The sequence below is a fragment of the Lichenostomus cassidix genome, chromosome 7 (genome assembly GCF_008360975.1).
Source record: "Lichenostomus cassidix isolate B80296 chromosome 7, HeHo_3.0, whole genome shotgun sequence".
Classification (NCBI taxonomy): Eukaryota; Metazoa; Chordata; class Aves; order Passeriformes; family Meliphagidae; genus Lichenostomus; species Lichenostomus cassidix.
In genome coordinates this window covers 25,917,465-25,941,686 of record NC_139488.1, presented here as the reverse complement: position 1 = coordinate 25,941,686, position 24,222 = coordinate 25,917,465, and the positions used below count along the sequence as shown (strand labels likewise).

Genomic DNA, 24,222 nt, shown 5'->3' with positions numbered 1-24,222 from the left:
GTCTTGTTTCATGGGCTAAAAGAACTACCAACAAAATGATTGCTCCTTAGTAGGCATTAACAAGGACTTTTTAAATACATGTACGTTAGCCTCTTGATAAGAGGCAAACATCAACTGTTTCGTACAACAAAAGCCACAAAATTGACTATCACCACTAGGAAAGTGAAACAGTCGAGAGTGTTTGCTGACCTTGTTGCTCCATGCAATAGCAGGCAACAAGCAATGCAACTTTATCACCACAGCTTGACAGTGGTCCAGAACAATTAGTAGAGCCATGGGGCTTGAAGGTGGATGGAGAAAACCTAAAGAACTGCAGGTTTTTATCAGCAAGATAAACTTCCAACTCAAGACAGAATGAGTTTTAGAATATAAATTGCTATCCAACTTGGCTCATAATTAGCATCAGCACCTCTCCTAACCAGTCATGCAGTTACTTGAAGTCAGGCATATGGGGAGTGAAAAGCAGCAAGCACCTACATTATCCACTTCTGTGGCCTCCCCAGCCACCGCCTTTCACTCAAACCCCCAGAGATCACCACTCCCATCCTGAGTTGTTAGCTACAGCAACTCGCACAAGACACCTACTGACCTTAGGCACTGTTTGTCTCGATGCCACTGTGCACTTGCACTCCCAGAGTGCTCAGTGCCTGCACAGCTGTCATGAGAAACAGGCTCCTTCAGTAGCCCTGCTAAGAGAGGCTATTAATTCACATGAATTCGTTGTGCAATAGAAAGCAATTCATTTAATCAGTCACATGGAGCTTGAATCTAGTCAGTAAGAAATGACTGAGTTAACATGCGATTATCCACTGCATAGAAAGTGAACAGGTTTACAGAATAAGAACAAACTATGAACCAGATTCCCAAATCATGCTAGCTAGGGCTGGTTCTGCTGTTTCACATGACCATTTCTGCTCTGTTCACAAGACACTTTTGTTCCCTGTGGAGCTTAGACCCCAACACTTCCCAGCATTTTATCCAGCATTTGATCAAATAACAGTTCAATCAATTAAGCAACTGAGAAAACTTAAGAGCTCAAATGAGGTATTAGATCACAGTATAAATCATCTGGGATTTCAGTATACACATCCAAGCTGTCCAGGCAGTGTCCCATCATTACTGAGTCGATTTGATCAAAATGCCTCGACTGCTCTTCTACCCAAATTTCCAGTACCACTGCACTGACAATTAGAGACAAGTTTGAGAGTTTTAAAGGATGGCCAAGAAAGGATATTGTCTGGTCAAATTAAGCTTTCAGTTAAGAGCTTTTGTAAAGCATTCCAGCTAAATCTTTAGACTAAAAATTCTTCTGCAGTATATATATAACACCAGCAAAAATAGGTCAGCCTCACTTTCTTCGAGGCATGCAAAACAGAATCAAGTTGGCTTACTACAAAAGAAGTGAAAATAAACAATTTACTGCTAAAAGTCTAACACAGCAACTTGTTTACAGGACTAGTCTGAAGGCTACTCTATTCCTAAACAAAGTATTTCATAGAGGAAACAAATGCAAAGTATTTCATGATAAGTTGGCTGATCATAAGCAAAACTCTAAGTAGTTAAAATTATTCTAGCAAGTCTGCTATACATGAATAAGTGTAAAGCTATTGTCCAGTAAGATTGAGCTGTTGCTGTTAAATTCTCTAATAAAATTGTTTTCAGCCTTCAAGCAAATCACTTCCAAGAACCACAGGTCTGGTTCCCAGTTGCTGGTTGCTACCCTCACTTTGACAACTTTAATTGGGATGGGGGTGGAGTGTTTAAGACATTAAAAAAAAGACAGCTTTTACTGAAAATCATGTCTCTGAGGATGAGAACAAACAGGCACTTCCCTGTACCTCAGAAGAGAAACAAGGATCTTGGAACTAGAGAAGTAATGTTAGAACAGTTAAAAAAAAAAAAAAAACCAAAACTACTCAGACTGCAGACTTTAGCTTTGAAAACAGCAAGGCTGCCCCTTGTGCAGGTGCAGTCGCCTTGTTCCCTTCCATCATGAAAACACCTAAGCATAGTCAAGGCTAAGTGTCCAATTCTCGGAACAGAATTGATTCAACAGGGCTCCAGCAGAATGACCGAGCTAGGCCTCCACCAGCTCTTCGGCAAACATGACTGGGCTGCTTTGTCTCACCTCTCTCCCTGCCCTTCTCCAGGTAAGGTCATGCTCAGGCACCACCCTTCTCTTCCTACAAGATCTACACCGGTAAGGCTGCTGGAAGGATGAAGACGGACACAGAGAGAACCTACCCAGATAAAACAAGATCCTCCAGGAACTTCTGTCTCAGCTGAGACCAACAGCATCCCAAACTCTCTGTTTATCTCGCACAGACGAAATGTTATCACTTATCCGAGGGCAGCAAGGGAAGGCAGGGCAGCCTGCACGGGTGGGATCCGCCAGAGGAACTAACGCTCAAGGCCAGCTCCTCCTCGCCCTTCCCTCCCCCGGGTCCCACTTGTAGATAGGAGCCACAGCGGTCCGCGGCTCCACCTCAGCCCCGAGCCGCCGGGAGCCGCAGGAGCGGCCGAACCCACGAGCGGGGCCTCTCGCCTCTCGCCGCGGCTCCCGCGCAGGCCCGACGCTCACCGGCTGCCCCCGCTCTGCCCCAGCCCGCCGCCGGTGCTCTCCCGCGGCCGAGGAACCCCCGGGCGGGCAGAAGCCGCAGGGCTCTCCTCGCCCCACGCACCCGAGAGGGAGGGGCTGCCCCGCACCCCCGGCGGCACCTTCCTCCCCACCCTCTCCGCACAGCGCGCAGACCGGGGGGCTCAGCCACATCGCCGGGCTGCGGCCAGGACCCGCCGACTGCCGCCCGCCCTCACCGAAGGCGCGAGGCCGGGACGGCTGACCCCGCCACGAGCCCGGGGTTGGGGGATCCCGGTGTCGCTGCTCGCTCTCACCTCGGGGCTAAGGCCCGGCTCTGCGCGGCGGCTCCAGCCCGGCTCCCGTCCCGGCTGTGCCCCCCGGCCCCGCTGCTCCCGCCGCCGCCGCGCCCCGGCTCTCATTGAGGGGGCACCGCCGCCGCCCGCGCGCCCCCGCCGCGCACTTCCGCCCTCGCCGGCGCCGCTCCCGCCGGGCCCGGCTCCCCGCGAGCGCGCGCCCGCCCGCCGGTCACGTGGCGCTCGCGAGCCAATCAGCTCCGGAGGGCGGGGCGGCGCGGCGGGAGGGCCGTGAGGGGCGAGCCCCGCCCTGCGAGCGGCGGAGCGTCCTGGGGGAAGCCTCGTCCTGTCCGTGCTGCAGCCCCGAGCAGCGGGACGGGCTGCGCTCCCCTCTGCTGCTTCTGACTGTGCCCCCGAGCTCTGTGCAGAGCCCCGCAGGCGCGGTTTGACCCAAAAGAATCACAGAACCAATTAGGTTGTAAAAGACCTCTGTGATCTTCGAGTCCAGCCTACGACTAAGCACCACGTCAATTAGACCATGGCACTGAGTACCACGTTCAGTTTTTTCATTAAACACCTCCAGAGACGGTGAGTTCATCACCTCCCTGGGCAGCCCATTCCAATGTACCCTTTCTGCGAAGAATTTCCTCCCTCTTTCCCACCCAAACCTCACCTTGCGTGCTTGAGGCACTGTCCTCATCCTGTCGCTGGCTGTCTGGGAGAAGAGCCCGACCCCCGCTGGCTACACCTCCTTTCACGGAGCTGTAGAGAGCGAGAAGATCCCCCCTGAGCTTCCTTTTGTCCAGGCTAAACACCCCCAGCTCCCTCAGCCGCTCCTCACAGGACCTGCTCTGCAGACCCTTCACCAGCTTGTTGCCCTTCTCTGGGTTCACTCCAGCTCCTCAGTGTCCTTCCTGCACTGAGGGACAGAACGGGACACAGGATTTGAGGTGTGGCCTTACCAACCCTGAGTGCAGAGGGAAGACAAGAGGCTAGGAAGGGTTCTGTCTTAAATACATGGCATATTTTAGTGCAAATTCTACCAATGGATGCAGAAATTAAGTGCGAAGTCAGAATGCAAAGGAATGGAAGTGTCCCTGATTTGGGAGTGCTGAGTGCTTTATTAAATCATTGAGCTGCAATACTGTCGTGTGTGCAGCACAGAGCAGTTTTCACTGCTCAGGAAAAGAAAATAATGGCTATTCCTGTATTTACTGTGATTATTGTTTCAAATCTTAATCTCTTCCCAAATCCAAATTCTCTCTGGCCGTCTCTAGTGTTACTAATCAGTCAGGCACAACTATCTTGCTGGTTACAAAAGAAAACATACTTTCTCTCATTGCTTTAATTTTCTTATTTTTTCTAGGTTTCATTGTTGACCTATTTGAATTCCACACACTAAATTTAAGAGTGAATATGTTGGGAAAAATTATTCCTTCTAGAAAAACATGTTCTGCATGATAACATCCACTTTGGGAAATGATGGAAAGGATGATTACCACTGATCTCCAGGGGTTCAGCTCTTCTGGGACAGAAGTAATACATTAAGTAACTGTGTTAACTCCTGCTTTCACATTGGGCCTCTATGTGGCCTCCTGCAGAAAAGAAAGGGAAAGAATTAATTACGTTCTAGCTCTATCCACTGATGACTGGGTGAAATTGCATTTTCAAGTTGGAGAGCATAAAAAAGGCCTGTCACTTAAAATAAATGCAAAAAAAAAAAAAAAAAGCTTCATCCTTGTAAAAGTGATAGGTGAAACAATGGCCTATTGCCAAAGCAAAAAACCATGGAGGAGGAATTTGAAAAAGATTTGCTAAAATCTGTAATTTCAGGGTTGGGAAGAAGTGCCAGGAATTGGAAAAAAGGAGTTGCAGAGGCAGGAAAAAAAGTAGTTGTGGCTCTGAGAAACAGCTGAGTACTTCAGGACTGCATAAAAAGGAAGCATCTTCTGAATTTTTCCTCTTTTCAAGGAAACAACATTTTCTACATTGTTTGTAACTAAACAGGATTTACATCATCCTTGCATCATCATCAGTTTCTCTTCCTAACTCAAACAACTTCAAAGCACCAGATTTTAGTTAACTCCTTAGGTGGAAAAGTAAAATTATGAATTTAAGGTATTATGAAAGGTCCTGATTGCAGCAATTCTTTCCCTCTGCCTTATAGATTGTATCAGACTAAGAACTGCATCAATATTCTTCCTGCACTGGAAGCTGGCAGACTGAGAGCTATTTGCTATTTGACGCCATCCATGCAGAGAAAGAATAAGCAGAGAAACAAATATTGCCAAATGTACAGGAATCCTGTTTTATAGCTAACAATTAGACAATTCTTGATATTTCTAGGATTAAACAGGTATGGTTTTTAATATAGATTTTGTACATTTTTATGTAGTCCTAAAAACAAATGAACAAACCCAAGAAGACCAGAAAACATTAACTGGAACTGTTTACTATTTATCCTGTAACTATGTGTCACCATGGCCATCTTTCTTGCCATGTGAGCACTCCGGTGGATTTGTTGCTCTGATTTGACCATTCACAGAAGAGAAACATTTTCAGCAAATTGTATCTATAATTAAAAACCACCAAGAACCTGGGAAGCTGAGTCTTTTGAAACTGAACAGAATACAGCTCTCCTGCGTATAACCACTGACACTTCTCTTTTCCCCTTGCAAAAAAAAGAGGATTGAGAAGTGAACCACATCTACCCTGCTTCTAAAAATTGTTTAGGGGAAACCTACTTCTTTGTAGTAATCCACTCATGACAAAGAACATTTGTGTGATGCCACATTTTGAATTATTATGCACGTTGCCTGGTATAATCTCCATGGTTACAGATATATTTTTTGCTTCAGTACTTTAGGAAGAAAAATTCTATAGAACAATTTAGGGGAGAAAATTCCTTTTCATTGTCATTTATATTGCATTTATTTTATTCTATATGCCTTTACTTTCTAAGCAAGTAAAATTTCAGTAGAGATGGAAAAATTTGTCTCTGGCTCTTGTTTTATCCTGCCATAGCATGTTTTAAACTGCAAATTCCTGGAGATAGGGACAGTATTTTTTATGCATATCTTTAGTTCCTAACCCACTAAGAATGTAACAGGGCACTGTGTGTCACTGCCAGAGTCATAAACAACAGTTAGTGTGGTGGGATGACTGAACAGTAAATATTTTTTCTTTTCAAAGATTAGGATTCAAGCTTCCCTTCTGAGCTGTTCTAAGTAGAAATTAGCTGAAGTTAGTTCCAGAAGCTGGTGATGTAAACCCCAGATATTTAGCTCTTTTCCCACCATTTGTACACCCACTTCTTTCATAGTGTTCATAGCACTTCTGTCCCTTTTTATTTTTTTTCTCCGTATAAATTACTACAAGATGAACATATAAGAAGCCAGTTCAGGAAAAATTCATTTGAGGAACTGGAAGGCCTAGCAGGGCTGCAAATTATGGATAGAAGGAATATGCCCCCACACCACTGTTCCTGCAGGGAGCATGTAATAGTAGTTTCAGAGGTAAAAAAAAAGGTATCTACAGCGATGAGGAACTTGGAAGGAGGATCTTGAATTGGAAGGGAATCAGTGCTACCTAGGAAGTCAGTCTGGAGATTTAGGGATGTAATTTGCAATCTTGAGAAATACAAGAAATAAGAGACAGAAAATGCTGATATCTGATTGCTGTCAAGGGAGTATGGCAGAATATGTACCTGATTCACAGGTTTTACCTCAGTCTCAGTTTACAGAGACTGAGACAGGAACTGTTGCCAGAGATAATCACACAGAAATCAGTGGAGAAAGAAGAGATCCTGCCTCATCTCCTGCACTGAGGCTATGCCACTAGCATAAGAGCAGACTAAAGCAGCAGGGAGGTTTTGCCCCTCTCTGAAGGAATTCTTAGTTACACATGACCAGTCCCTTACAGCACCTGTAAAGCACAAAGCAAGCGTTCAGTGAAGGTGACCAGATTAATAATTATTTATTAACTTATTAAATCAGTCCAAAGCCATGCTAATTTTTTTATGCTACTTTTAAAACCCTTTTTTTTCAATCAGAGTGAATGCTAGTGTAAGACTGGGAAGAACAGAAAAAAGCTTGGGGAAACAGAAGAATGCTTGGGGAACAGAAAAGAAAACAATTGTATTACTTAGAATGCTGTGATACCCTGTTTGTTCTTTGTATGTGCAGAGTTGAGCTGCCAGAGTTAGTCTAGGCCCATATAACTTGTAAGAGGAGGTACAAGTACATAGTGTGCACTTAAACAGAGTTTGTTCTAAAATAAAAGTAATGTAGTCAAAGATGATTTTCTCTTTGGGCATGGACAGCCTTACAAGTACATTTTATGCATTATTTATATGCTTTAGAGAATGCAGCTGACCTTACCATGATTTATGAACTTCAGCATTCAAAAACCAGAAAGCAATAAACCAAAATATATCTGAAACAAGCAATAGTAAATGAAATACGACTCTGGTTTTGGTCTTGCAGGAGATTATGGTGTTTTGACTGTACCATTCACTTTATTTTTGTTACAAGCAGCCGGAAGTCACCACACTAAAATAAAGTTCACTATCAAATAACCTTTCCATTTCAGATACAGCTGGGATTTGTCAGGATCATATCACAAGGTCATTTTTAAGGAGATCCTCACTGACATTTTGTGAGGTAAGGGATTTAACATTCCAGTTTTACAAGTGTTACACTTCTGATTGTCATGATTATCAACACCATGACAGATTTAGGGCCTGATCTTGGAACTTTTACAGAAGGAGCTAAGTTTATTGTAAATAACTTGATAGCCAAGAATCAAAAGAAAATAAAGGGTCTACAAAGAGTTAGGAGAGGTCATTCCGTGGCCCAAAGCCAAGATCAGTTATACACATATAATTTTTGGCATGCAATTTTTTTAAATGCAGTTAAGATTATGGTATTATCATAGCAGTTAGTGTAAAATACTAGACTATTTTATCATAAGAAAAAAACCCCAACATTTACCTTAAATGTGACTTACTGCAGATTAAGCATATTAAATAGTTGCATACTCGACATAGTCATAAGACTTCTATTTCCTTTTGTGCAACTATATGATAAACATTAAAAAAATCTTTTTTTTCACTCTTCATAGTTCTTTTTCTCCTTCAAATAACACCTGGTTTTGCAGTTGGTTTTTGTAGGTCATGTTTCCTAATTGCCAGTCACTCTTTTTCTCTTTTGGACTCCCTCCAGCTAGCCCATGTTTCCTGAAGTGTACTGCTGAAGCAGTTATATTAAGTAAAGCTTTACCACTTAAATGTAGAGTAGAAAGTGTGCCTTATTAGTGTCTTTCAGATCACATGGATGCCAGTTTGGTGAAAATGTGAATTATTACAAAAATAGATAAGGCAGGAGATTTTTTTTTCAGAGTAATAAGCAGCTAACACTGTAGAGGATTTACCACCCTGAGCTGAACAGTGCTACCTTGTTGAATAGCTGCTGTTGGAAGATGATTTGAACATACTTGGAAAAAAATTCATGCTAACAGATCTTGTCCCCCTTACTTTTAAATCAAATTTTCCAGATCAAATTATTGACAAATAGATTAGATTAATAATGAAAATCACTGGCTTTTAGAGCAGCCAGCATTCTAGCAGTGTGGGAGCAATACTTCAGGAAGAAAAAGATTTTTTAATTAAAATGATACTATTTTTAAATACCTACTTCTGTCTACAATCTCTAATTAAGTTGATGTAACTTGGAATAAGGTCAAAATATCCTTCTTAAAATTAAAGCAGATATTTTTTTAATGCAAACATATTCTGATACCAGGAAAGCCCTTCATTTTTAGTCTGCTATCTTCATTGTTATCAATGCAGTTTTCCCTTTTTCATGTTTAATTGCAACATCTTTTGCAAATGTTTGGGAGCTTTAATGTCCCATCACTGTTTAAGTGACAATATAATTATTTTTTTTTTCTAAAGCACATGAAAATCAAGCAGAGAGATCTTGGCAACTGAATTTTGTAACACATTTTTTGTTATGACAGTATTTTACCTATTCATGAATGGCACACCTTCCAGAATAAACTCTGACACGTAATGGCTAAAAAAAAAAAAATCAGACTTTTCTTGCACCTACAATGTAACTGCACTATTGTGCTGGGAAATGTCTAATTAAAGAAGGTCTAAGTGGGAACTGGAATGGAAAATCTCTTCTGGAAGTTCTGTATGAAGTGGTTTGGATGGTGAATCAAGTGGCTACAAATTTTGTCTACAAATATTCCTTTTCAGCTGCACTTTGCTACAGATATTACCCAAATTTACACCGTGTAATACTTCACTGTTCATTAGTTCCTGTATTTAAATACAGAGGTGAAGGCCTCAAAAAGTGGGTAAACTGGGTGTTGTAGGAAATCTGTTGGAACTTATTCCACCAATGAAGTTTATGAGGAAGTCTGTGTGTCTCTGAACACATTAATGTAAGTATCATATTGTTATGACATTACATTATCATCAATTGTAGAGCTTGTTAAACACATAATACTGTCACGTGATAATATTGCTGCTTTTGAGAAATTTTCTCTGCTGAGCTGAGTGTACATGTGTTAGTTTACACACAGCATTCTTTTCTGGAAAAGACATGTTACAAATGTTACTTGTGGTTGATAACCTAATACAGTCTACAAACAGCCCCTCCTTATTTCCGTGTTAAATTGATAAGAGTACAATATGCTTTACACTAGAGGATTAAGAAAAGTAATTTCAAAATAAGTATGCATTGTATCCCGTAACATTTGGGCTTTTGCATTGTTTTTTATCTTTTCAGTGTACAGTACCATGTACTTAGGATCTGTCAGAAGAGTCAGAGATTAACTTTTTAGAAAAGACTATTTGCTAGGAGCTAATTATATCGCTAGCAGCAAATTGCCATTCAATACACTAATAGGTTTAACCAATAGTCAGTCTGTTAACTCATTAATAAATACATTGTAAATTTTAATAACCCCACCACTTTCTGTCTTCTGATGCAATTTACAGTAAACCTCCTATTCCTTTGGAAAAGCTTGGGAGGAGCTGTACTGGTTTGTGGGGTCCCCAGTCTACAAAAGTAATGTACCTTGGCCGAAATATAAGTACAGGACTCTCTCAGACACTTCAAAAACACAGCATAAGCTTCTCTTCAATCTCCAAGTTTTGTTATTTTATTGTTACGTATTTCTAGAATACTATTAAAAATAAAACAGAAGCACTGCAGTAAAATGAAGACTAAAATAATTGCCAAGAGCCAGAAAGTTCTGAGTTGAGACTTCTGATACTGTGGCTACTGTGAGCAAGCAAAGTGGAAATACAAAGAGAAAGGAACCTGTGAGGGGAGAAAGAGATGCACATCTATGTGGGTATATATTAATTTCTAACTTAAAAGTTGAAGCTGTTGTGATTATGCACAACTAAAATTGTGTTTAGGAGTCAGAAATTCTGCTTGTCCCCAAAATTCATTGAAGATACACTGGATTTGTAGCACAAGAGAACAAGCAAACCCACCTACCCTTCTACCTAGCCTATTCTCCTCAAAATAAATGACTGAAATCCCAAATAATAAATTACTGAAATCCCAATAAATGACTGAAATTCATCTAATATTTGCAGCTTAACAAAAGTTGTTTACTGGGAAACTAAATATTTGCTTTAATTTAGTCTGGTTTTTCCTTTCCATTGCAGGACCACGTTTTAAGACCTTGCAAGCTTTGTGTCCAAAGAATGGCTTCTTTGGACATTTTTTAATCAACTACAGTTTATTGAACAGTGTTATATCTAGGCTTTCTCAAATCTTGTTTACTTGTTTTGACATATTAATAGATGAGAGCAGAATCTGTGTATATCATATACTGCAAATCTGCACCTGCACTACTGCTGAATCAGTGTGTGTCTGTAATGCAAATGTTGAACAAATTAATGCAAGAAGTTCAGTCTATTCAGAATGAAAACCTAAAATTTACAGTAAGAAATAAACCTATGTCTGCATCTTCTAAAAGTCCTTGAGAACTATGATTGCCTTTAATCATACAAAACACCTTTGTGTAACTTTGAGATCTTTAGTAAGAAGTTTTACACAACCTTTCAGAGAACAATAAATCAAACTCTGACTTTTCAAAATTGTTTCTCTATGCTCAGGCATGAATTTAATCTTAAAGCTATATTTCTTGAAGGGCAACAACAGACCTTTAGCCTATTTTTCCTGATCAGACTTTCAGTTGCAGAAAATGAATTGGTTTGATCTGGTTCACATAACTAGTTATTTCCTTTATAACTATATATATTTTTCTGGGCTTTCCATTTTCTATGCAATAGTTCACTAACATTTTAAATGGAATTATAACTAGATCATAAGACATACAAGGCCTGCTTTTCCCCTGCCTTTCTTCTCCCATACCAATTCCTGTCTGTGAAAACACCTGCAAAATGCTAAATGTCAATTGATACAGATTTAATCACTAGAGAAATGGTCACATAATGAAGAGGTGGCCCATAATCTTATTTTTCCATTCTCTGGAAGCAGTGCACAATGCATCAAAATTAATGTGGAATCTTCCTTCAGTTCCTTCCAAAAAAAAAAAAAAAAAAAAAGGTCCTTCATGCTCTTTGGAAAGCAAAAGTGCCATGGATTTGGCCATTGTGGCTGAAGATATCCATTATGTCAAATGCAAAATGCAATAGTCATGTCACGTCCATGCTTGATGTAGTCCTGCCTTTTCAGTTTCCTTTCACAGAGCCTAAGCAATGTGACCACCTGCTGAATCCCTCTTTTTAGCATGTAAAGAATCCTTTGTTTGGATCAGCTGGGCTTCTTTGACTTCTTAGCTCAGAAACAGTTTCCTTGTGGCTTTTCTTATACCTCTCCAAGGATTTTCTGGGGATAATTTGGGAAACTTTCAATTCAGGAAAAGATGGTAAAACTCAATTCCTCTTCCACTTAGCTGACTTGCACTTTCTTGCTTTGCTGTATATTAATGGAGGTAGGTCTAAGCTGACATTTCTAAATACAGTCTGAATCATGGCAGAAAAAGCTGCAGCACTACTCTGCTTGAAGTTAAAATTTCCTTAAACTTCAGGACTCCTCTTTAATACTTTACTTAAAATGAGCTCATCATTACAATTCTTATAATTTCTTGCCCAAAGACAGCTGTGAATTTACAAAAATTTTCAGTTTCACTAAGCTGTAGCAAGCTTTTCTGCCATGTGTCTTATGGAAGTTTCATTTCTTAGTTCTTGTCATGCAAACAAGGCAACTAAAAAGTAGAAGCAAGTAAAGATTTCAACATGAAAAAAAGAACCAAAACTTCTGATAGGAAATTATCTTGCAAACACAAGTAAAAGATTCACTTAGGACTTTTTCCTGTGTTAGAAGAATTGATTATCTGCATTAAAATTTAGGAATCATTGCAATTTGATTCCAGAGGGCATTAAGAGACCTCAGATACATGAGTCTATTCTAGTTAAAAGCCAACGAGATTTATTCAACAGCTTGATGACAGTGTGGGAAACACACTGTCTAATCCTCAGAATTTTCCAGCTTGGTTTAAAGCTGTCCTCATGGGGTGACTCCACATACAAGTTCATTCTGACACGTGGTTTAACTGTTGGCTTTTGACATAGTTGTTGCATGACACTGGGGAACTACATGATAATTATCAAGTCTTGCTTCTCAGAAATGGGTATTAATCAAAAATATTATTTTCTGTCAGTTCCCAAATGCCACAAGTGTAAAAGCAAGGTGTGATTGCCATGCTTTGTCCTTGGTCGCTGCACCTACAGCATCAATTTCACCAGCAAATTTCATCTCCTCCCTTCTAAAAGCTTCTAATAAAAGGGCTGCCCCCTTACCACGTTGTCATAAAAAAGGATACTGCATGATTTTACAGATCTCAAGGTCACACATCAACAATGAAAAAGGCTGTAAATTTTATTTCTCTAAAAAGATGGTTTCCCTCTCCCTCAAGCTAAATACAAGTTTCTTTTGGCTACAGAAGAAATAAAGCTTTTTGTGCTTTTCTAGACAGCTAATTGAGGACCATGCTTGCCTATCCCTTTAGAGACTTCTTTCAGGAGAAAGCCATAATTAACAGGAAGACCAGCCTTTTAAGATGACCAATAAAGCATCTGTCAGCTTTATAAGATGCACATTCCTTCTCCATCTAGCAAATTTCAAAAAACCAGTCTTGCTGTGTCACAGGTTTGGATCATGGAGATACTCTAAAGTTGCTGCTAGAAGAGGTGTGAAAATATGCTAGTCCAGATTAGGAAATGCTGAACAGCAGACAGAGCTACGATACATTAGGGAGGCACCACACTTGTGGCTACTCCTGATCTTATTTTAGATCCTCACCACAGAGCTATTTCCTATTTGTATTTTGGTCCATGTGCACTTTTAGCTCTCTGAGAAGCATGCTTTGTGTTCCAGTAGAAGTATTTGAGTCAGTTTTTATTCTTATTCACCAATATTAATTCTAACTCCATTTTTGTTAACTCCAAACTTCTGACTATTCATTTTTCAGGGAGTGTCAATGTCTCATTGCTCCAGGACATAACTCATTTGTATTCTCAACTCACTAAAGCAGCCTTTTCCAGCCTGCTGGAGACACAGTCCAGTTATTTGGGCAGCCAGGGCTCTCATTCAAACCCTAGGTTTTGAGCTGAACCTTTTTCTCCTATGCTCCTGATGTTTTCCAAATCCACCAAACCAGTCTGCTGGCAGCCTCATTTTAGTTATATAAAAAATGTTTTTGTTCCAGTTCTTATTCTGTTCCATGTACAACCATTTCATTCTTATTCTGCCAAAACTTTGCCACTCTTGTTCTAGTTCCTGTTAATAAAATGCAGTGTTTCCTGGTCTGCATCCGGTTAGTGCTGACACAGTCTCCTCATATCCAGTGTGGGTTCATCCCACCAAGGACAGGAAATGTTCTGCTTTGCTGATTCAAATCCAACCAGAAATAATATGGACAAAGAAACTTTTAAGAGGGAAAGTTTAGGTAAGAACATGACAGTTGAGAATGTAACAGTCAAGGTTACAAACTCAAAGAGAAGAAATATCAGAACTGGCTTCAAAGTCCTTGATAAATGGTAACAGTAATTGTAATGAAACATAATCTGGGAATTTAACCTAATATCACCTTTCTTCTTAGTGTGTTTTTCCTTTCTAAGGTTTTTGTTGTGGTTTTTTTTGTTTGTTTGTTTTGGGTTCTTTTTTGTGTTGGGTTTTTTTTAATGTGTTCTAGTCTGTATAATTTGTTACTTACACTGCTTTGAGCATATACCAATTTCAATTTATAATATTTTATGAAGGTTTTACAAGGTTTTTATTAGCAACAATTTAATGTTGCTAATAATAACTTTGTGTGGAAACATCTCCCAAGGTTGACAGCTTTAAATCTGCCATTTAAGCTGCCATTTGTCTAAAAAGACAACCAAATCCACTACTAAACAGTTAAAACAATAAACTGTGTGATGAACTGTGGTGGGTTCTTGAAACATGAATATTCCAAAAATTGCCTGTGGAACTGGCAATTGCTAGACAAGAAGAGAAGGACTATGAGGGCATGAGAGGCTGAACTCGGAGGAATCACCTTGGCTTAAGGGATATGGCAGTTCTGTGCATAAAGACAACCATTGTTATTTGAACTCTGCTACTTAGTCACACTAAATATATTTGAAATTCACAAATTATCAAATGGTGTGCAGTAGCTGTACAGCTGAAAGGAGGAAAGTTCTTAGCTGAGAATTTAAATGAGATATGGAATAAATATTTAAGTCAAGACATAGCACAAAAAGGTGAAAACTGATGGAGTGCGCTTGATAAAGGGAGACAAAACAAAGACAGGCAAGTCCTCAGGTTCCTCATTTCACAGTTCCCTTGAGCAAATTAGAAAGTCACAGTGTAGGAGAGTGAAGTTCTATGGGTGCTTTGCACAGTCACATCCAAAATCATGGCTTCTCTTTCCTAACCAAATCTGAATATCCTTCTGTTACAACAATGATGGGTAAGGGATTTGCTTTGTTAACAGCTAAAGGGACCCTTTAGCTGATTTAGCATGACTAGGCAGGATGCTCTCCTTCCTCTGAGATTGCTAATGAGTGTCAGGAAATATTGCCTTCCTTCCTGGCTCCAAGCTTGCTACCTCTACAACATCCTATGCCTTTTCTGCCAGGGCTTCCTTGCCAGAATACAGTGCAGACAGATATCCACACACTGCTAAAAAATAGGCCATCCAGACATTTCTGGTGGATGCAGTAATCTTATTTCTTTCTTCTCCTCTGTTGTATACCATGCATAAATAAACACCATGTTTTATCTAGTAGTGAGTACTTTGGTTGTGAAGGACCAATCTGTAGTTAACTTTGTAAGAGTAATTATTATAGCAATGTAATATTTTGGACATATAAATTAATTACAGTTTTGGAAAGCAATGGTTTTGACACCTTTGGGTTTGAAATATGCTGTATCAACACATTTGGGTATGTTCAATATACCTACAGTTGTAGTTATTTTCTTTCCATTCTAGCTGTCACAATTACATATTTCACCTCTGTAATAAGGGATTTTTCCCACTGATGGCTCAGAGGAAATAGTCTCTCCACCGGTGAGATTTACCGGTGAGTAAATCACCGAAGTTTGCCCCCCCCCAAAAAAATGCTACTGTAGAGCAAGAATTTAATGCAACCCCAAATAAATACTAGCCTAAATATGTAATTTCATGAAATTTCATGACCAAATGTAATTTCATGAAATTGTGACCTCACTAGGATAGCGCCTGGATTGGGAACCTTTTTACACTGTTATACAGAAGATGTGCATTTCTGAGCTATATTAGCAGCCTATAGCACAAGGCAGCATAGACTCAGCTTGTCCTGAAGAGAAGACTAAGGCTTATTTAATGTTTGCATAGACTAAGACAATGGGAACAAATCTATTAGATGAAGCATTACTGGCCTCTTCTCCCCTCCAGTCCTCTCTGTTTCAAGAGCTATGACCATATTCCAGTCCAGTGACTTTAGCACCAAATCCGGATATACATTGAGATGGCAGAGTAGAATTTGACAGCTGTTCAAGATGGAGCTAATTTGTATTGTAAAATTACTTCTTGTTTCCTTCTTGATCTTCATTATTAGCTCAGTTGGTCAGAGTATGGTGCTAATAACAAGATCATTGATCCCCATAAGAAGCCATTCACTTAAAAGTTGGACTCAATGATCCTTGTGCATCCCTTCTAACTGAGAATATTCTGTGATTCTGTGATCACAGAAAGTTACAGACAAAAATGATGTCTTAAAGGCATAAATGATGCTCAAAGACAAATGCCCCTTCCCTGTAGAGATTATAATCAAAAATAAGTAATAAAAACACAATACAAAGAACTACTGCCAGGAAGCAATGGATTGTTCCCAGGGACTATGCTTTCCTATGGGACGTGCATGCACTTAGTCATTCTAAATCTACAATCAGTCCAGGTTATGTACTCTGTTTCTTTTAAAGATGTAAATAGCAACGCCTAGTGGATTAGCATAGAAACACATTATGGAAGAAATGCATCTTAGGAAGGATATGAATGAAGATAGCATTGTAAGTTCTTCCAGAAATCTTATCAGAAAAGATTTTACATCAGAGAAGAATAGTCGCTGCCTTTTCATCACAGTTACTTTCTGAAAAACAAGCATTGAGGAGAGATAAGGAGACTTTCTTGTAGACTATTTCTATTATCAAATTGTAACTTCACTCCACCCTTGGCTTCTTACAGAGTGCCTGGAGCTGCCATTTTGTTCCAAGATTACCTTCAGAAAAATCCCCTGCCATTATCACACATGCTAACAAAAGAAAGAACTGTATACTGCTTCCAAAGAGGAAAAATGTAATTAGCTGGCATTGATCAAAATCTGGAGAGGCACCCCAGTTAGCTTGACTGAGATGACAATCAGTAGCAGCTCAGGACTGTGATTTCATACTTACTACCATTCACACGGTCATATTTGGGCAGTGAATCAGGCTTGAGGGGAAGACTGGGTGGAGCAACAGGCTGCAGGGGAAAAATACTGTCCCTTGCTCCCTACTCTGTGTCCTGTCCCTCCTCCCCATCCCCCATGTAGCAAATGAGAGCAGCAGTGGTGGAGGAGTGCTGCTGTTCTTACCTGCCCAGCAAAGAGATAAGGTAGCAGGCTATCTAGAAATGTTTCTTTCACATGTCCAAGAACTCACAGAATCATTCAGACAGAAGCGCAGCAACAACTTCTCTGTATCAGGACGCTATTCTTTCCCATATTTCCTTCTCTTTGAGATGAGGCAGCAGCTTGCTAGTTGGAACTTCCATAGAAAAGGTGTTTCAGACAAGACAGAAGATCCTGCAGACCAGATTGGGCCAGGAGACTGCATTTTGCTGGTCAAGAATTTCCAAAATTTTTCTGTGTCAGCCTGACTGCATCCACTGACTGTGCTCTAAGTAAGGTCACTGCCAAGAGCTTTTGGCAATCACTGTTTATGTCTGGACATAAAGGCTCTTATTCCATCCTCAGTCTTTGTGCAAACCTTCTCTTTGCAATAGTACACTGCTCATAGCAGGGCTACACAACCCTATCTCAATAGTCTCAGACACTGGGCAACATTACAAAGGAAATTGTCATCACCCAAGAACTTCACACAGTTTGTGGCTTTTGGAGTCCTCAGTCCTTACTAGAAACAAACAGAGACCAGTATGAACAGGCTGAAGAATTATATTGAACTCATCATCCCGACAGTTGTAGCCTGTTCTATTTTTCCTTGGTTACCCCATTTGTTGTCACAACACTTCATTCCGGAACAGAAACCCAGTGGACAAGGCATAGAATTAGGAAGTAAGTAATTTAACTGCACCCTTAGCACTATTCTTATGTACTGTGACAATGTGGAGATTGTTGCACAGTATTGTGAAGGAAAGAGCTCTCTGTCACAGTGCTGAGGTGGGAAAAGTACTTGTTATGGTTGTGATTGATACTGTGTTGCTGCAGTATAATTTTAGTAAGAATAATGCTGCAACATAAATATTTCTTTCAGCTGGGAACATACCTTGCTTGTTAGATGACAAAAAGAGAAGGAATTTCCAACATTCAAGCTCATAAGGTGCTCTTTAAGTGAAAACAGAGACTTGGCTGACTAAGAAGACCAGGAATGAAGGAGTTTAGCATTTAGATCACAGTAGCAGCAAAACCAGATGACAAAGCAGAGCTTTAAAAAACCTCTCAAATGGAAAGGTTTGGGATGGAAAGGAAGTGAGAGGAATGGAGGGCGTTGCTTACTAAGGGGAGGAGATGGAAACAATGATGCTATTGTGGCAGCAGAGCTGATGAAGGTCAGAGACGATAAGCTCTGATTTGCATTCTTTCAAAACACTCATATGAAGTTGGTGATTTTTTCAGTGAAAGATTAGGGCCAAGGGACATTGTAGCCAGGGAGTTTGCTGTGCTTGTATGATTGCAATCTATAGTGCTTTGGTTTTTCAAGCAAAAACCAGTGCCTTCAGTAATTTTATGCAAAGGATATCTGCTTTGCTTTAGACTTGCCATAAGCCTTCTGAAGAATTAGCTATAAACCTTAAGATCTGCACTTTACAGGAAGCTCTGGGAAGGGTCAGTCCAAGCTATGACATCTGGAGAAGTCACTGGAGGACATGGACCATGACAGCAATGAGGCTGTCAGGTCTAACTCCATCCAAGAGATACTAGGCAGAATATTTCCACCTTAAATAAATGCTTTTGTGACCACCAATTGAAGAACTGTGCCAGACACAACAGACAAGTGTCCCAAGGGCATGGGACCATAGCTGGATCTTGTGAAATTAACGAGGGGTAATCCTACAGGGGGATCCATGTTAAATTTCTTTTACAGAAATTGCTTATACAAATCTATCTCCTAGGAAACAGTATTTATCTACATTAACTTTTTTTATCTAGCACCAGACATATAGAATATACCTTGGTTCACTGCTGTTTAGATTTCCCTCCTTTAGCATTCCTACAGCTTGCCAGAATGCCTGCTTCTGCAGAAACAAAGATTAATTAAACACATCCGCCCATTAGATCAAGGAGTGAACATTATTACAATCTGGCCCCAAGCTACCTTCTTCAGCTGTCAGCACTGAAAGACACTTGGAACTACAAATTAGTTCTCAAGCAAAACTAGTTTCAGCAGAAACCACTTGTTTTATTGAACAGAGAAGGTCTTCCCCATATTTACAGTTTCAGCTCGTACTTGTCTCCCTGTACCTAGTTCCAGCAAGAAACATTCTGGGGGTATTTTGCAAGTTGTATGATTCAAGCTTCTTTGACCTTTACAGTGCCATGGTTAACACATAATAAGGAATGTTAGGGAAAATCTACTTATCTGCATTGCTAACTCCACATTTTATAATTAAAAGAGTTTAAGGTAACTCATATTGGATTTTCTTTTTTTTCTTTTTTTTTTTTTTACTTGTGGTATTGCTTAGCTTTGCCCCTTTCACTGAGCTCACATAATGGAAATAAACTGGCCAACTCCCTCATTATGCATTTCTTTTCACTTTCTTTTTCCTGTCATTTTCTGGCTCTTATGTATAACTACTGTATTACTGCAAATGCTTTCTCAATTCTGTAAATGACATGTAAAGAGAAACACATTAATTATATGAATTCTTCAGAGTAGCGCTATGGCTGTACCTCAGTTTCCCTCTTACTGTCACAGGGAATGAAGTCAGGCAGCATACACCTTTCACAAACATATACTGTTACCATGCCTATAATCCCCACTACTTGAAGAACTGACATTCCTAAAATGTTTTCCTTCTGTGCTGAATCAACAGAACAATGCTGCAATAAACCTGCCAGTGAGCAGTGACCAATAATCTGAGTACTTGGGGTAGGCAGGACACATTGAGGTCTTCTCTGAATGCAGGATCTTAAATAATGTTAATTATGTAAAAAAGCAAAATATCTATTTAATCATAGAAGCTGGCTTGTATCTATTATCTTCAATAATATTTGAAGCAAGTATCTCTCTCTCTACATCCAAAATTCAAAGCTTCTATGTTTTCAGAATTCTTTACAAATGTGATAGTGTATTATGCATCCCCCATTCTCACTCAGATTATCCACAAGTAATTTCTGCTTTTCTCAAACTGACTCATTTTTCATACCTATTAGCTGAATTGTTAATTCAAAGGAATCTCTACCATGAACTGAATGTTCATATATTTAATTTCTACTGCTTTGGCTAGTTCTGATCAGACATACAGACTACAAATTCTTCCTATTCCAAATCTGGAAGAGAACACCTGGGCACCTTGTTTCAAACCCTGTTTTTCGCAAATATTATCTAATGTTTGATTAAAATTTTCAGCCTCTCAAACACTGTTACCATTACACTTAATGGGTTAATAATAGGAACGACAGATAAAAAGAGACATAAGTGAAGAGCTAAAAAAAAAAAATCAATTATTTGCATTGCTTTCTTGGGTTTGGTTTCAAATTCTAAAAAAGTCACAGAATAGTCTTCTTTGTCCAGTTTGTGCTGGACAACTCCTGCCTGCTTTTCAAAAACCTTTAGCCCCTGATAGTGGTCCAGACATAGTGCTGTCTTGCAAACTCCCTGGTAAGGACATTTTCACTTGGCATCAGGACATTTTCTGAAGTCTCTGAGGCAAACCTCTTACTCTCTAGGAAAAACTGAAAGCAAAGTCGGAGTGGTACTCTGATCAGTCTTGGAAAGCTGATCACTGATGACATAGCCCTAGTGGCAAAGTGCAAAATATGTTCATAGTTAACATTTTAAGAAGATAAACCCAAAAGGAAAACAACATGGTAAACTAGAAGTATCGACCCCAAAGAGGAAGCAGAATGTCCTTCTTAGAACATCTTTCCTTGACATCTTACCTGAAACATTCTCTCTAGTCTCTAATTCAGTAGGCAAGATGTGACAATCTTCTTTACAAGTACATTAAATTACTTTAGAGTTGTTTCTATAAATATAGCATGCCAATGCTTAGTGACTGATTCTGCCACCTAGGAGATTTATTTGCATTCAGCAATGAAGCAGTTGAATTTTTAAGGCATTTTGTTGTTAAATTTCAATTAAGTTGTAAGGCTGCCTGCACTGCAACATCCTATTCATTACATGCAGCAAAAGTCTTTATAAAAATCTGAGCTGACCACAGACCACAGACTTTTGCTGCTTGTCTCACCCACACTAAAAATCCTGTATGACACAAAGTATTGTATAAGGCTGTGTCTGTACTCAGGTTTAATAAGGAGCAAGCCATGGTAATATTATGTCTTCATTCCCCTTTCCTGAGCCACTTTAATTCTTATGCCTATGTACACATTTTCTGGGCCATTTGTTCTATTGTATGCTGAAGAACACCATCAAACAGGTAAGATGGCAAGGATTGGAAAAATTTATATATGTCCTATCAGTATAAACAAATATGTGGACTGTGCTCAGGAAAGCTCTAAGGCTGCTGGAGCATTTCATTAGCCTGAACATGGATACTGTTCATTTAAACAGGTCTGCAAGCTTTGCATCTCTTTCTCCACCAGTTAATCAGAGATGACCCAGCGTGTAGTTCAGAACTGCAGAAATATTGCAGTTCCAAGCACATATTTCATAAGATGCTGTTGCTCTTTTGTGCTTCAGGATACCTTTTATTTTAGTCATGACAGATTAACCAGCAGTCTATCTTTTGCTTTCTGTGGGCCAATAACTTTAGTGTGCTCCATTAATTAAAGCTATGCATATTATTCAGTGTAATGGCCCTATACTCATGAAAGTATGAAAAAAAGTGTTGTTACATTGATAGAAAGAGATTACTGTGTGTTTTAAGTGAATTCCTTTTTTTTTTTTTTTTTTGGTGGAGATCTGCTAAAGTATAGTTTTACAGTTCAGAATCACTGTAAACAAAATATATTCAGTTAAAAAACAATCTGAACAAGAAAGACAAAGCAGGTGCTAAGCATGGAAAACTTTCGTAAATATTTCAGTATTTCTTAGATGATTAAAACATAATACTCCAACATGAAATTGAGAACAATTATTTTAATAGATTAAATTATTCATTCAACTTTAGAGTTAAGTCTAGTTTGATGACTAAAATACAGGGAAAAGAACCAGAAGACATAAAGTCTATTTTCAGCATTAGCACTGACTCACTGTGTGATATTAAGCAAGTCATTTAATTTACTGCCTCTCTGTCTCACCTGTAAAATGAGGGAGCCTGCCTCACAAGTTCTGTGTGGGATTACTTAATTAAACATTTGCTATGCACCTAACATTTCTTGAATGTAGGGTGCTGGAAAATTTATTTTTGAAGAAGTATATGAACAGGATACAAGAACACAATTAGGTGGTTTCCATAAAAGAAGCTCACATCTCTTTCATCTTTGGGTTTCTTAAGCATGACAATTAAAAAAATTTTAAAAATAAAAATTAAAAATTGAAAAAATAATTAGCTACAGGACCTGTCAGTCACCAACACAAGTGATCTAATTGGTGACATCAATATTGGCAGCAGCCTGGGCTGCCATGATCACACACTGGTGGAGTCTGCAGTCCCCAGAGATATGGGTTAGGTGAAGAGTAAAGCTAGGCCCCCGAATTTCAGGAAAGCAAGATTCCAGCTCTTCAAGGAACTAACAGTAGGAGTCCCTGATAAAATGCCCTCAGAGAAAAGGGAGCAGAATAAAGCTGGCAAATTTGGACATTTTCCATAGAGTGCAAGAACTCTCAATGCCCAGGTGTAAGAAATCAGCAAAGGACATGTGGGACAGGGAGGTGATTTGAGATATTCAGCGTGGCTTCATCTAGGACAAGTGACCAACCTAGTGGCCTGACTATATTCTAGAATTCTGACATATACTAGAATTCTAAAACTGTGAGTGAAGCCCTTGAAATAAATTTATAAATTGAAAAAAAGCATAGCCACAAACTAGACCAACCAAACTGTAAGTAAGGATAAAAATATGTCATTATTCTTCAGTAGATCAAGTCAATTCAATTCAATTGAAAGACTAAGGTGAGTTTTTCCACAATGTAAAAGCAAATTTATGTCTAATGGGAGTAAATGGCAGTGATTTAAAGCAGAGAAAGGAAATCATAACATTGTTTTTCTAAAGCACCAGAGTTTTTACTGAACTCATGGCCACACAACATTGCTGGAACCAAGATCTCAGTGAATTCAAGAAACAAACATTTCTATGGAAACGTGAACATCCACTGTGATATTCTATTAAATGGAAGAGTTATAAATCCCTCGTGTTGCACAGTACAAGCCAATTACTGACTGGTAAGCATGTAAAAGTACTAATTGGTAGGCATGTAAAAACATCTCCTATGAAGCTTATTTGCCAGCTGATCTCTCTGGACTTAGCTGCAGCTGGATCAGAAGCACCTGGACAGGTCACTGCAGGAAGCAGCACCCTGGAGGAGGTGGATTAATGGTCACCTCTGGCACAGCAATCTCGATGCTACTGAGGCTGAGCAGCACACAGCACATCTTTAGCATCCTGCTGCTCTTATCATAACTGTGTTTAGAAAATGTCAGCTTTGTTCTGTCATAAAACTAACTACATCAGCAACTTTTAATCAACGAGAAGTTTTTACCTCACAATGCAGTTTAGCAGATAACAGAAAACAATGCTTTTTACTAACACTGTGCTGTGACCCCATGAAGGAGCTGATCAAAACCACAGTGAGCAAATTAAAAACACATAAAGTAATGTGATCAATGAGATATGCAGAGGTTATGTGTTTCCTGTGGAGTTGCTCACATCAGCAAGGACTTTTTTGAAGATATTTATTGTTATCTTAAATATTCACAAAAATATCACTCCTGCTTTCTGTTGAGTCCACCTAATCCTAGATTGAGGCCTTTATGTAAAGCATGGTCATAAGTCTTTTACAACTTTGGAATGAAGTTAGTGTTTGGTGTTCTGTGAGGACAACAGGTAGAGGAAAATTCAGGTGCTCTATCCTTTTAAAAGCAACTTTCTAGGTTAATAAATAAATTCTACAATATCATTTGGTAGATATAAATGCATGTAATTTATTTGCTTTCATTAGAACTGTTTTTATGATGTGAAATGGGGATCCTACTACCTTACTTGTACATATATTAAATATAATAATAATCATCATCATCATCATCATCATCATTATATTAGAGAGTTACCAAGTTTTTACTAAATTAGCATTGCAGAGACATCTAGACAAAACCTTAGGACCTCCACCAAGAGTAGAAAAGCCTCTAGCTCCACATTTCAGAGCTACAGACCAAGATGGAAAAATGCAGCAGTTACACCACCACCACAGGTTATAGTTATACTAAAAAGAG

The 24,222-nt window shown here is 39.4% G+C and overlaps 1 protein-coding gene and 1 long non-coding RNA gene across 4 annotated transcripts in view; one reads left to right on the top strand and one right to left on the bottom strand.

Moving 5' to 3' along the window:
• RALB (RAS like proto-oncogene B) overlaps positions 1 to 24,222 on the bottom strand; it is a 48,250-nt gene that overhangs the window by 23,339 nt on the left and 689 nt on the right. Inside the window, exon 1 of one of the 3 annotated variants that reach the window (XM_085066906.1) lies at positions 2,893 to 3,068. The exons of 1 other annotated variant lie outside the window; for it this stretch is intronic. The gene's annotated coding sequence lies outside the window, so the exon portion shown is untranslated. Of the gene's footprint in view, positions 1 to 2,244; positions 2,355 to 2,892; positions 3,069 to 24,222 lie in introns of those variants that run through there. One more of the 3 variants, XM_085066908.1, reaches the window with a different exon arrangement.
• On the top strand, positions 3,113 to 10,431 carry LOC146434823 (uncharacterized). Its single transcript, XR_014853509.1, has 3 exons — positions 3,113 to 4,866; positions 7,462 to 7,532; positions 10,065 to 10,431. It is a non-coding gene; the product is annotated as an uncharacterized LOC146434823 (long non-coding RNA).